The 14,889-nt window shown below is 46.2% G+C and overlaps 1 protein-coding gene across 1 annotated transcript in view; it reads right to left on the bottom strand.

Annotated features, from left to right (window-relative positions):
• Positions 1 to 14,889, bottom strand: part of BMPR2 (bone morphogenetic protein receptor type 2) — a 680,472-nt gene that overhangs the window by 336,471 nt on the left and 329,112 nt on the right. The gene's annotated exons all lie outside the window — the stretch shown is intronic.

The raw sequence follows: 14,889 nt of genomic DNA, 5'->3' as shown, positions 1-14,889 counted from the left end.
AGGCCATTCTGGTGCAACTAGGATCACCGGACCTTGATGCGTCTCTATCCGTCGGATAACCTTGCCCACTAGAGGCCACGGAGGAAAGACATACAGGAGACACTGTCGAGGCCAGGGAAGAACCAGTGCGTCGACTCCTTCCGCGCCGTGCTCTCGCCTGCGGATGAAGAACCGGCGGCCTTTGCATTTGACGCGGTTGCAATTAGATCCACATGGGGTCTCCCCCAACGCTGTACTATCCTTCGCATTGCGTCCTCCAAGAGTTCCCACTCTCCGGGATCCAGGTGTTGTCGACTGAGAAAATCTGCCTGAACGTTGTCCACGCCCGCTATGTGCGAAGCCGCTAGCCGCTGTAAGTGTAGCTCCGCCCATGTCATCAACTCGTCGGTCTCCAACGAGACTAGATGGCTTCTGGTGCCCCCCAGGCGATTGATGTACGCCACTGTGGTTGCATTGTCCAAAAGAATCCGAACCGCTCGACTGCGTACCAGTGGGTAGAACCCCTGCAGCACTAGACGGACTGCTCTGGTCTCCAGCCGATTGATGGGCCAAGTGGACTGTTCCATCGTCCATCGGCCTTGGAGAGACCTGTCCTGACAGACCGCCCCCCAGCCGGTGAGACTGGCATCGGTGGTGACGACCACCCAATCCGGGTTCTGTAGAGACACTCCCTGAGCTAATTGTTGAGGGTCCAGCCACCACTGTAAGCTGAGCAAGACAACATCTGGGATGGGCAGTACTGCTTGAAAATCTCTCGACACTGGGTTCCATCGCGAAAGCAGAGACCTCTGGAAGGCCTGAGATGAGCGAAAGCCCACGGAACCAAATCGATTTTTGAGGCCATGGTTCCCAGTACCTGGAGATAATCCCACGCCGTGGGAGCAACTAGTGCCATGAACCGTGTTACCTGAGCACGCAGAGCCCGAGCTCTGTCCGGGTGCAGAAATACCTTGGCTCGGCTGGTGTCGAAGTGTGCTCCCAGAAAATCCAGCGATTGGGACGGTATCAGTTTGCTCTTTGAGAAATTGACGATCCATCCCAGAGACTGAAGAAGCTGTACTACCCTGTCTACAGCACGGTAACCCTGCGTCCTCGACTTCGCCCGAATGAGCCAGTCGTCTAGATAGGGATGTACAAGGATACCCTCCTTGCGGAGCGCCGCCGCCACCACTACCATGATCTTGGTGAAGACACGCGGAGCCGTCGCCAGACTAAAAAGGAGAGCACGAAACTAAAAATGCTGTCCCAAAATCTTGAAGCGTAAGAAGCGCTGATGATGGTGATGGATCGGGATGTGAAGGTATGCCTCTGTAAGGTCCAAAGAGGCCAAGAATTCTCCCGGATGCACGGATGCTAACACTGAACGGAGCGTTTCCATACGAAAACGAGGAACTCTGAGACACTTGTTGACCATCTTGAGATCCAGGATAGGTCGAAAAGTGCCCTCTTTCTTGGGAACCACGAAGTAGATTGAATAATGACCTTTTCGCAGTTCGGTGGCCACTACCGGTACTATCGCCCCCAGCTGTAGCAGACGATCAAGAGTCTGTCGGACTGCTAATTGTTTGAGACGGGAACCGCAAGGAGAAAACAGAAAACGATCTCGGGGTTCGTGTACAAAATCTAATACGTAGCCTTGTCTTAAGATGTCCAGCACCCATTGATCCGACGTAATTTGGGCCCACTCCTTGTAAAAGAGAGTAAGGCGACCCCCCAGGTGGGAGATCCCCTCTTGGGTCCTTCTGGCATCATTGTGAAGCCTTCGAGGAAGGACCTGCCCCTTGAGTACCCTTACCGTGGCGGCGCCCTCGAAAGGACCGGTTCCAGGTGTGTGATCGTGTAGAAGGAGCCCGAGGTGTCTGCTGTCTAGTAGGACGCGACCTCCGTTGATTCCGGTACCTATTTCTGGAGGAATAAAAAGATCTAGAAGAAAGTGGACGATCTTCTGGTAGCTTGTGCACCGCATTCTCATTAAGAGATTTGATGATCTGATCCAAATCTTCTCCAAATAGGCACCTACCCTTGAAAGGAAGGGAACTCAGGCGCGTCTTAGATGAAGCATCTGCCGCCCAGTTGCGTAGCCACAAAAGACGACGAGCAGACACCGCCGCCACCATAGAACGAGCGAGGACCCTTAACAGATCATAAAAAGCATCAGCTCCATAGGCAACCACCGCTTCAAGTCTATCAGCCTGAATAGTCTCTGCCTGTGGCAAAGATTGGGAAGTGAGAAGCTGTTGTACCCAACGCAGAGCTGCTCACTGTGCTAGGGAACTGCAGATAGCAGCCCTCATCCCCAACGCTGAGACTTCGAAGATACGCTTGAGGTAAACCTCGAGTTTGCGATCCTGGACATCCTTCAACGCCGACCCACCAGTGACTGGGATGGTAGTATGTTTCGTGACCGCGGATACCGCTGAATCAACAGCAGGAACCTTAAGAATCTCCAAGAAATCAGTGGGGAGAGGGTATAACTTTTCCATGGCTCGACCGACTCGAAGATTGGCCTCAGGAGTATCCCACTCCCTTGAAATCAATTGCAAGATGTTGCGATGCGTGGGAAAAGCTTTCGCTAGAGGTTGTAAGCCCGCTAGGAGAGGATCCCCTTTCTTAATCTTCAGATCCTGAGGCACAGGATCCGGAGGAGGGTCAATGTCCATTTCCTGGAGGATGTGGGGGATGAGATCATCCAATTCCGCTGCTTGAAAAATACGGAGGACCCTCGGGTCGTCACCTTCTACCTGGGCCGCCAGGGAGTGATCATCCGCATCTGGATCTTGCCATGGATCCCCCGGTGGTTGTTGCAGCGGTATAGGAATCACGGGGGGGGGGCTGAGTGGACCCCGCACCCCCTGTGGACAAAGAAGCCCTCCCTAAGGGAGGGTCTGCCGTCGAAAGCTGTGTCAAGGAGGCCAGTTTGGGGGGAGGGGGACCCCAAATTCCAAGATTCGGATCCCTGCTCTGTAAAAAAGCCTTGTGCATTAAAACAATGAATTCTGGCGAAAAAGCGGGAAGTGCTGATGAGGGGCCCCCCGAGACGTTGTCCCCTTGCCTGCCCTGGTCCGTTGCGCTCCGAAACTCCATACTGTTAGAGGAAACCTGGAGAGGAGCGTCGACGTCCTCCTCAGAGAGAGCTGCCTCTGAGTCAGCTGAGAAAATGGCCGCCGTTCCCGCGCTGAGGGGAAACGGGGCATGCCGCTTCCTGCCAGCACGGTCCGACTCTCCTCCAAGCTGCCTACCAGGTAAGCCATACTCCCCCTCAGGAAAAGCTGAAGAAAATCCCTCTGAGGTCTGCTGAAGCCCGTGCCGAGCTCCGGAGCCGTTCGGCAATTTTTGCATCGCGGCGGAAGGGAGGGGGAGGGGCGGCTGTGGCGCGCGGCAACAACTGAAGCGGCGAATTAATAAAACTCTTCAGCCTCCGGACCCCTCACTGTCCCCAAGAGACCGTCGGGGAAAAACGCCGTCTCGACGGTGAGCAGCTCCGGGGAATGGGTTGTCGCAGAGCTGCAGGGCGGGAACTCCAATCACTCCCTGAAAGGGAGGAGGGGAAAAGGAAAACTCTGGGGCTAGGGGGAGCGGTCGGCACTACAGACTTTCACCCCTCATAAATTCCTGTTCCTACCAACGACTGTAAATGAAATAAAAATAACACTTACCACACTCTAGCCAGGCAAGGAAGAGGAAAAAGCAAAGAGATAGGAAGAGAGAAATAAAGTGACAGGCAAAAAACACAGCCTGTCAGCAAGTTCCTGACTGGAAAACAGTGTCTCTCTTTGAACGGAGTGGTCCTGACAGAACACTACAGAACCTATCCCTTAGAAGAAAACCTTTATCTAATATTATTTAATTGATTCCTCAAAGAGAAAATAAAACTAGAAAAGTGCTGGGGACCACCGTGTCCCCTGCTCAATCTGCTGGAGTTAGAACTATACTGAGGATTGAGGCGAGGGAGGCGTGTCTATATAGGTCCTCCCCTGGGAATTTTTGGTTCTAACTCCATCTGCTGGACAGGGAACATAACCCACAGTCTGGAATGATCCTGGTACGTACAGGGAATATCAATTGCCTAACAGCGCAACAGTTTAGTACTTGAAACTTATGATTCTGAACGAGATAAAAAAACAGAAAATGTAAATGTTCTCCACTTTATTTGAAGTACTATATGTAGTCTCCAAATATTCATCCGACCTAGTACAATAAGCCTACATTTTTTTGCTTAACATACTTTACATGCTAAAAACATCTGTAAAATATTTTGATAAATGCTTATTAGTAAGGCAAGAAGCTATAAATCTCAGGTTTTATTTACAGCTTATCAAGCATGGGACATTAAATGGAAAATTTTCAATAACTGGTAAACTGACTGCTTAATTACTTTCTAATAATCGTTTGCTTTGACATATGGGTAGAGGGCCCCATTTACAAAAATGATGACAGAAAAAGATAGTATGATCTACCTGGTCTGCCCATCCACCCAGCTAATTTAGCTTACAATTCCCATCACTTCCTCAGAGATCCCCTGTGTTTATCCCATACTTTCCTGAATTCAGATACTGTTTTTGTATCCACCACCTCCACTGGAAGACTATTCTGTGCATCTACTAACTACCTTCTCTGTAAAGAAATATTTCCTAAGATTATTCCTGAGTCTACCCCCTTTCACCCTCATCCCATGACCCCCTTATTCTAGAGCCTCTTTTTTGTTGAAAAAGGCTCAACTCCTGTGCATGGAAATCTTGGAAATATTTAAATATCTCTATTATAACTCCCTTATCTTGCCTTTCTTCTAGGGTATACATGTTTAGATCTTTAGGTCTGTCCTCATATGCTTTAGAATGAAGACGTAAAATGTCTTAATGCCTCGTTATCGCTCCATGGTGAGACTGCACCTTGAATACTGTGTACAATTCTGGTGCCGCAACTCAAAAACGATATAGTTGCGATGGAGAAGGTACAGAGAAGGGCGACCAAAATGAAAAGGGGAATGGAACAACTCCCCTATGAAGAAAGACTAAAGAGGTTAGGACTTTTCAGCTTGGAGAAGAGACGGCTGAGGGGGAATATGATAAGAGGTGTTTAAAATCATGAGAGGTCTAGAACAGGTAGATATGAATCGGTTATTTACTCTTTCAGATAATAGAAAGACTAGGGGGCACTCCATGAAGTTAGCATGTGGCACATTTAAAACTAATCGGAGAAAGTTCTTTTTCACTCAACGCACAATTAAACTCTGGAATTTGTTGCCAGAGCATGTGGTTAGTGCAGTTAGTGTAGCTGTGTTTAAAAAAGGATTGGATAAGTTCTTGGAGGAGAAGTCCATTACCTGCTATTAATTAAGTTGACATAGAAAATAGCCACTGCTATTACGAGCAACAGTAACATGGAATAGACTTAGTTTTTGGGTACTTGCCAGGTTCTTATGGCCTGGATTGGCCACTGTTGGAAACAGGATGCTGGGCTTGATGGACTCTTGGTCTGACCCAGTATGGCATGTTCTTATGTTCTTAAGACCATGGACCATTTTAGTAGACACCCTCTGGAGCAACTCCAACCAGCTTATAGTATATTCTTCTACCTGGCAGCCAAGCATCTTTCTGGCTTTTGTCATCCCTTTATACATCTGTCTGGCTATCTTAAAGATCATCAGATACAATCAGCCCTATAACCTGCTCTTCTGTCATGTTTAAAAGAATTTCACCCCTAATACTGTACCTGCCCCTTGGGTTTTGTATCCTATTATCACAATTGGAAGACTATCTAGATCAGTGGTTCTCAACCGGTGTGTCGCAGCACACCAGTGTGTCGCCAAGAACATGCAGGTGTGTCGCCACACTTCCCGATCCCCCGCTGACCCAGCTGCTCCCTGGTCCTCCTCCGCCCGGGCTTAAAATGCTGTCAGCGCGGGTGGAATGCTGCAGAACACCTGGAGTCAGCGGCACCGGCATGGTCTCTTCTTCCCCCCCCACCCCCCATGGCCCGGAAGAGGAAGTGGTGAGCAGCAGGTGCATGCGCGGGAAGTGCTAGTGTGGTCAGCGTCGGCCCAAAGAATAGAAGTGAGGCGCGCCCTGAGGGATGAGCAGCGCGGCTGAGAGAAAAATGAAGAAGAATGTGAACCCCCGCGGCCGATGGGACTCCTTTCTCCGCGAGAGGGCTGAAAATGAAAGAGATTTGGGTTGGGAGGAGGCTGCTGCTGCCGCTAGTTCCGGGGAGGGAGGGAGAGAGAGAGAGTGAATGAGCAAGCAAGCATGTGTGTTTGAGATCCTGTGTGTGAGTGAGATAGCATGTATGTGAATGAATGATAGCCTGTATATGTGAAAGAGAGTATGTCTGTGATTGAGAGCCTGTCTGTGATTGAGAGCCTGCCTGTGAGAGAGAATGAATGTAAGTTTACGATTGGGAACCTGTATGTGTAAGTTTGTGATTGAAAACCTGTTTGTGTGAAAGAGTATGTGTGTATGATTGAGATCCTTTGTGTGTGACAGAGATCATGTGTGTGTGTGATTAGGAGCCTGTGTGTATAAGTAAGAGAAAGGACATGTGTGTCTGTGTGATTGACAGCTGGTTTAGGTGAGAGAGCATGTCAGTATGTGATTGAGAGCCTGTGTGTAAATGAAAGAAAGAGAGAGCATGTGTGACTGTGTGTGATTGAGAGCTGGTTTAGGTGAGGGAGCATGTCAATATGTGATTGAGAGCCTGTGTGTAAATGAGAGAAAGAGACAGAATGTGTGACTGTGTGTGATTGAGAGCTGGTTTAGGTGAGGGAGCATGTGAGTATGTGATTGAGAGCCTGTGTGTAAATGAGAGAAAGAGAGAGCATGTGTGTCTGTGTGTGATTGAGAGATGGTTTAGGTGAGAGAGCATGTATGTGATTGAGAGTCTGTGTGAACGTGAGAGAAAGAGAGAGCATGTGTGTCTGGTGTGTGATTGAGAGCTGGTTTAGGTGAGGGAGCATGTGAGCATGTGATTGAGAGCCTGTGGGTAAATGAGAGAAAGAGAGAGAGCATGTTTGTAAGCATGATTAACGGTGCGATTCCACCAGGCGCTGTTACAGAGGGGCAGCCCACTACCATCGGGCACTTAAAGAAAACTACATCTTGTGAGAAAAAGACACAAAAAAATAGTAAAAATGAACTGAGATGTTAAAAGAGAAAATCAGCGATGTGAAGACCCGCCCCCCCCCCCCGACGTCATGACGACCAGCCAGCGGCGACCCGATTAACGGCGCAATTCCACCAGGCGCTGTTACAGAGGGGCAGCCCACTACCATCGGGCACTTAAAGAAAACTACATCTTGTGAGAAAAAGACACAAAAAAATAGTAAAAATGAACTGAGATGTTAAAAGAGAAAATCAGCGATGTGAAGACTCGCCCCCCCCGATGTCATGACGACCAGCCAGCGGCGACCCGATTAACGTCGCGATTACACCAGGCGTCGCGTGCCGGGCGTGACAAAGGGGTTTTCCCCTTTGTGCTCCCCTTCATGCTAACCTTTGTGCTCCTTCTAATATAATTATATTTATGTTTATGTTAATAATTTAACTTTTATTAATGTTATTTAGCTTTTTGCTTTGTTTAAAATTATTTCATTATTGACGTTTAAATGTATTAGACTAAGGAATTTTACTTCCTGCTCATTCTGTTTCATTGTAAACCGGTTTGATATGCATTTTATGCAGGAAAATCGGTATAAAAAAAAACTTTAAATAAATAAATAAATAAATGTGAATGAGAGTCTGTGTGTGAGAGAAAAAGACAGCATGTAAGTGTGTGATTGAAAGCCTGTGTGTGTAAGCGTGACAAGATAGACAGCATGTGTGTAAATGTGTAATTAAGAGCCTAATTAAGTGAGAGAAAAAGCATGTATTTCCCAATTGAGTTCTATGTAAACCGGCATGATGTGTTCCACGAATGTCGGTAAATAAAAGTTAATAAATAAATAAATAAATAAATGTGTATATGTGAGTGACTGAGAGCATGTGTGTATAGGTGTGTAATTGAGAGCCATACCTGGTGAGAGACAGCGCTGGTATACGAGTGAGAGAGAGAAGAAAGTTCCAAGCAAACCACCCCTCCTCCTGCTGATTCAAAACAATCTCAGGAGACCTGGATATCAAACGTTCCCAGGTATGCAGAGGAAAATAAATTTTGTATCCTTATTTTTCATTACTGAGTCTTTGTGTCTGCTATTTTGAAATATTTTATTAGTATCTAGAAATTTTTTATATGAGTTTTTAATTATTGGATATTCCACTCATCAGCTGTTTCGAAATAATCTGTTCTTTTTGTTAATATGGTTTTACTGCTACTGATTTTATATTTCTTGATTTGTTTTACAGGGATGGGTGATGTTTCTTTTTTCCTGTATTACACTGCATACAGAGACTCTGGCTTGTTGCAGTTTCCAATTCAGTTTTTTCTGCATGGTTCTAGTTATGCGTTTTGGTCTCTTTATTCCTTATTAGGTGAGGGTCAGCACATGTGATTCAGGTAAGGTTCTCTGCTGGCGTGTAGTTTCTGTGTAGGGCTCTTTAGCAGCCTGACTTGGTCCGTTTTCCTAATAGGAGATGTATTGGTGTCTTAAGGCCTGGTGTAATATTTTCAGTGTTGCCTTTTCTTAGGTAAGGTGGTTACTGTTTAAGTGCTGGAAATTGGTGCTGTTTGGTGTGGGATGTTTACTATTTATGCAATTTCTGTTCAGACAGAATACGTATCTTTTCCTTGTCATTTTAAACAATAAAAATAATTACTGGACCTTTACTTTTTATTTCCGCCATGAATTGTAATGAGCAGTGTGTCACACATGTGAGCGTGGCCTGTCAGGTGTGTCACGATGGGAGAAAGATTGAGAACCACTGATCTACATGACCACCACATCTTACATCCAAAACAATTCGGATTCAGAAAAAATCGCTCTACCGAGACTTTACTCATATCCTTAATGGACCCCATACTACAAGGATTTAATTATGATGAATCTTGTTTCTTGGTGCTAATTGACCTCTCAGCAGCCTTCGATACTGTCGACCATACCCTTCTACACCATCAGCTGAGGAAAATCGGAATTGACGACAATGTATTGAAGTGGTTCACCTCCTTCTTATCAAAAAGGACATTCCAAGTCAAACAGGGCAACCACATATCTGACACCTTCCCGATCATTGCTGGTGTCCCCCAGGGTTCAGCACTATCCGCAACTCTATTCAACATCTACATGCTTCCACTCTGTACATTACTATCCAATCTAGGAATCGCCTTCTACCTATATGCCGATGACATTCAGTTCTATATATCATGCACCATTTCTGTTGATAATACAGTAGAGATGCTGGCATCACACATGAAGGCTATTCAACATGAACCATCCAATCTCAAACTATCTCTAAACACTAAAAAAACTGAAATCATTCTATTAAGAAGAAATCCTCCAACAATGCCCCTGCAGATACTTGACCTAGGTAGCTTCAATATCACACCCTCAGAACAAGTGCGGGAATATAGATTGACGAAGAATACAGATTGACGAGAACCTAACAATGGAAAAACACGTAAACAAATTAATCAAATCAGACTATGCTAAACTGCAATTACTACATCGACTGAAACCACTACTGACTCATGTAGCTTCCGCACAGTACTACAAACCCTCATTTTTTCAAACTTAGACTACTGCAACTTTCTTCTACTCGGACCTCCTAAAGGTCTTGTAAAAAAAAACAAACTACAACTTCTACAAAATGCTACAGCTAGACTCCTAACAGGATCCAGGAAATTTGATCACATCTCGCAATCACTGATAGCGTTGCACTGGCTACCATTACAATCCTGAATCCATTACAAAGTCTTAACATTAATACATTCCTCTCTCCATTCTGACAACATGACCTGGTAGGGGTGGCGCTACTACCATACACACCACAGAGATCATTAAGATCTTATAATAAAGGATTACCAGCTCTGTCATCAGTACAGAATACATACTAGACAAAAATAAGAGACCGTATGTTCTCCACAGCAGGCTCTATACTTTGGAACTCTCTGCCCAAGACTCTACATCTGACTACTGAAACAAAGAAATTCAAACATGACCTTAAGACGTGGTTATTTCAAAATGCATATAACCTATCTTAACCTTTTCTTAAATCAGTAATTGTTCCTACATGGACAAATTCATTATGAACCTAACTAAAGAACTCATTACCGCTTTACTTTCCAACCCACCCCAAATAAATATTTCTAAAACCTCTTCTCTCAACCCCTAACTTTATATCCCTCCAGCACCATGTGTTAAAAGTAATACCTCATCCCTACTATCTCAACCCTATACATCTCACCACCCCTGACCACTCTTTTCAATGTATGTGTCTCTGGCTAAAATGTATGATATATGAATATATCAAGTGAATGTAATTGGCTACCTATAATATTTTTGTCATGATGTAATCTGTTGTGATCTTCACTTAGAACAACAGAATATAAAATGGCTAAATAAATAAAATAGAGCATTCCTCAAGCTTTGCCAGATCTCTCCTCATATTTTCCACAACTTACTGGTTGACTACCCTTTGGCAGATTTTGAAATCATCAGCAAAAAGACAAATTATTCCCAACAATCCTTCCAAAATGTCGCTCATGAAAATTTTGAAAATAACCGGTTCAAGGACTGATCCTTGAGGCACACCACTAGTAATGCCTCCCCTCCTCAGAGTGAACTCCATTTAACATTACCCTTTGTTGCCTCCTACTCAACCAGTTTCTAATCCAGTCAATCACTTTTATGGCCTATTCCAAGGGCGCTCAGTTTATATATAAGTTGTCTATGAGGAACCATGTCAAAGGCCTTACAGAAATCCAAATATACTACATTTAATACTCTCCTTTGACCCAACTCTCTGGTCATCCAGTCAAAGAAATTGATCAGATTTGTCTGACAAGATCTACTTCTAGTAAAATCACATGCCTATGATTTCACCACAATGTTAATACACATTAAAACCAAATAAATGAATGCATTTTATGCAATAACATAAGTGTTATGGGTTTGGGTGGTAGTAAGGTGAGGTGAACACCACCTCCAGGAGTGGTGCAGGTTGGAAGGACTGGAGCAAGTGCCGGTGATCCGGAGAGGCTAGAACAGGGATAAAAGGAGACATGCTGGAACTCAAAGTGAAGGGTGGGCTGAGTCTCTGGAGCAAGGAATAGGCTGGGCTGAGTCTCTGCAGCGGACTGAGGTGAATGGAGGTTAAGAGTAACTTCAGGAACACTGGAATAGAGTGTGGGTAAGTGTGCACGTGGATACAGGTAAGCGTGGAGCTAGATCACTGGCAGTGGGTGCACGTATGGGTGTAACCAGAACACAGGAAATGAATGCAGGTAAGTGTGATACTAGATGCAGGTAAACGTGGAACTGGAGTAAGGAACAGGGACAAGGGAATGACAGACTATGATAAGAGAGGACAAACCAGAAACAGAATGCTCAAAGGAAGAGAGGCAAAAGAAGCCCCAAAGGGCAATACAGGGGCTAGAAAACAAAGCAAGAGACCCAGCCTCAAAGGAGAGACCTGGAGGTCTCAGGCTGAGCAAGGGGTCAAGAAGGCCTAGGATAGGTCACTAGGCAAGGAGGCACGTAGGCCACAGAGCAAGGCCAGAAGGGGACCAGAAGGCCCACAGAGCAAGGCAAGAAGGGGACCAGAAGGCCTGTAGGCTACAGAACAAGGTGAGCAGGGAACCAGAAGGCCCGTAGGCCACAGGGCAAGGCAAGCAGGGAGCCAGAAGGTCCGTAGGCCACAGAGTAAGGAAATAGGGAGCCAGAAGGCCTGTAGGCCACAGAGCAAGGCAAGAAACAGTGGCTAGAGCAGGGAGCCCAAAGGAACTCAATGCCAAAGCACTGAGGCTTGGGCTAGGCAGAGTTAAGTACTGGAGTCTGGCATGGTGCAGTCAGGCTAGGGAGGCTGGGCCAGCCACGGGAGAGAGCTTGTGGAGGACCTCTGGTGGCGAGGACGCTGCACAGCAGCCAGAATCATAACATTACCTCCCCCTTTAAGACCTCCTCCTCCTGGGTCCCATCACTTCACGGGGTACTGTCTGAAGAAGGCTGCTGTGGGTTGGTCTGGGCGGATTTCTTTAGTTGAGCAGACATGCTGAAAGCAGGCACCTCCCGCATGATGAGGTTGCTTTAGCTGCCTTTGGGGTGGCATGACTGGTTTGGGCCCCTTGGGACTGTATAGTCAACTTAGACTTGGACTCCGGCTGGGGCTGAGTGGCAGACTTGAGCCCCTCCTGGGGCAGATTGACAGAGTCGGGGTCCCCCTGGATCTGAGCAACAGGCTTGAGCCCCTCAAGGGGCTGCAAAGCAGGCTTGAGCCCTTTCTGGGGCTGTGAGGCAAGCTTGAGCTATGCCAGCGGCTGCGAGGCAGGCTTGAGCCACTCCTGTGGGCTGAAAGACAGACTTGAACCTCTCCTAGGGCTGAGCGACAGGCTTGAGCCCATCCTGGGGCTGCTGGACTGACGGGAGATCCACCTGGAGCTTAGTGGGTGGAAAGGACCCCTCCTGGGGCAACACAGCGGAACTGGAACTGATGTCCCTTTCAGGACTGGATGGTTAAGATAAAGCATCTCCTGTTGGATAGACTGGCTGGAAGCAGATGCTCTCTGCTGGAAGAATTTGCTGAGGGCAGGCATCTCCTGCTGGGTAGCTAGGCTGAGTGTAGGTACCTCCTGCTGGTCGTGGTGCTGGTATGCAGGCATTTCGTACAGAATCAGCTGGCTGAATGTAGGAGCCTGCTGCTAACTGGTCACAAGGTGGACAGCTGTCCGTGACTGAACTGGCCATGATTGAACAAGGAATCTGTGTAGAGCCAAGCTACAGATCTTCTGGCCTCAGGTCCCTGGTTCTGGTGTGTAGGGTGGCAGATTAGAAAAAACACACGCTGTTCTGGGACATCTTGGGAAGCAGCTCATCAGTTGTGACTGACTTGCAGCTGTGGAAGACAGAGCTCTGTTTGGCTTAATTAGTGTTCTCTGCTCTAAAGGAACTTGTCTCTGGAGGGACAGGGCAAGGAAGTCATTACAGACCAGTGTGTCAGTCTTTTCTGGTGAAGATTTTAATTTTCTCTGAGAGGTGTTTTCTAAGGTTCCCTGAGAAGTTGTGCTGAGATTTTTTACAAAGGTAATGCCAGTGGTAATTACAAAGTTTGCCTGGCTAGGCACAGAATTCAGGTTAATTAGACAGGCTGTTTCTTGAGGTATGGTACTGAAAGGTTTTGGAGCAGGCTGCACACTAATGTCCTTCATTGGTTTCCCAGTTGGCCCCAGTTCAAGCTTTAACAGTTTTTTGATCTTGGAAACTGGCTGTAACTGAAGGTTCTGTGCTGCCATAATTTTTATAAGACCAAACCTTAAGTCAGTGTGTATCTCTAATGGCAGATTTGTGATGAGCAGCTGGTCTGGTAGTAATGCAGTGGGGGCATGCCTTGTCTGGGGGTAGCAGGCAAGGGATACAAGGACATTGCCACCAACCTGGTCTAGGAATTTCACAGTTCAAACACTCTTGATAGACAAAAACATTTTTCATCCCACATCTACATTAGGATTCCTAATCTGAAAGCTGACAGGTTAGACATTCTTGGTAGTGTGGATAATTCAAGGTCTGACAGAGAGCACAGGTAAAATTCCGCTAAGTAGCAGAGATGTTGTGCTGGACAGAATTAAAGGTTGATCACTGGGCTAGTGAGGAGTCCTGCCCCTGCATCTGGAGGCGGATAGCTTTGGCATACTGTTATGGGTTTGGGCAGTAGCGAGGTGAGATGAACACCACCTCCAGGAGTGGCACAGGATGGAAGGACTGGAGCAAGTGCAGGTGGTCTAGTGAGGCTGGAACACGGATAAAAGCAGATATGCAGGAACTCAAAGATAAAGTGAAGGTTGGGCTGAGTCTCTGTAGAGAGGTATAGGCTGGGCTGAGTTTCTGGAGTGGTCTGAGGTGCATGGAGGTAAGGATGAACTTCAGAACACTGGAACAGAGTGTGGGTAAGTGTGGACATGGATGCAGGTAAGCGTGGAGCTAGAACACTGGAAGTGGATGTAACTGGAACCAGGAACAGAATGCAGGTAAGTGTGGTACTAGATGCAGGTAAGCATGGAAATGGAGTAAGGAACAGGACAAGGGAGCAACAGACTATGACAAGACAAGACAAACCAGGACAAGGACTACACAGAACATGGAACACAGAATACCCGAAGGCAGCGAGGCAAGAGAAGCCCCTAAGGGCAAGGCAGGGGCTAGAAAACAGAGCAAAAGGCCTAGTCTCAAGGGAGAGAGCTTGCAGAGGACAGCGGCCAGAATCATAACAATAAGTTCCACTGGCAAACCATTTAAAAAGTACTCCTTTCAACCAACTCAGCAATTTGAAGGCTTTCTATAAGTTATTACTAACCAACAATAATAAATTCTAAACCCAAAAAACTATTAAAAATGTTAGCATGCTTCAATTAAATAATTCACATGGCTTTGTCAGTTTCCAGTCACAGCTGTGCCCAGTATTATTTGACATGTCAGTTCACTGTTTTCTGCTAGAAAGAAAGAAGAAAATGATGAAGGATTTTTCAGCTAGAGCTGGCCATGATCATGACTGACATCTGATTAATACTTAGCAAAAACACACCAGCCCTTTTAAAAATTTGATTTTATTCAAACAACTGAATTTGCTGAAAAAGGTGTGAACATGAAAATAAATGTGTAGGGAGCCATCATTTAGTAATGAATATTTCAATCATTAAAAATTAGTACTAATTAGGATATTAGCTATGTTTACATGACAAAAGCGAAAAGTGGCAAAATTTTAAAAATCTGACATACAGGGTTATAGCCTACCTTTTCAATTTATAATCTTA

This window comes from Rhinatrema bivittatum, chromosome 6, assembly GCF_901001135.1.
Source record: "Rhinatrema bivittatum chromosome 6, aRhiBiv1.1, whole genome shotgun sequence".
NCBI lineage: Eukaryota > Metazoa > Chordata > Amphibia > Gymnophiona > Rhinatrematidae > Rhinatrema > Rhinatrema bivittatum.
This window is presented reverse-complemented; position numbering and strand designations above follow the sequence as displayed.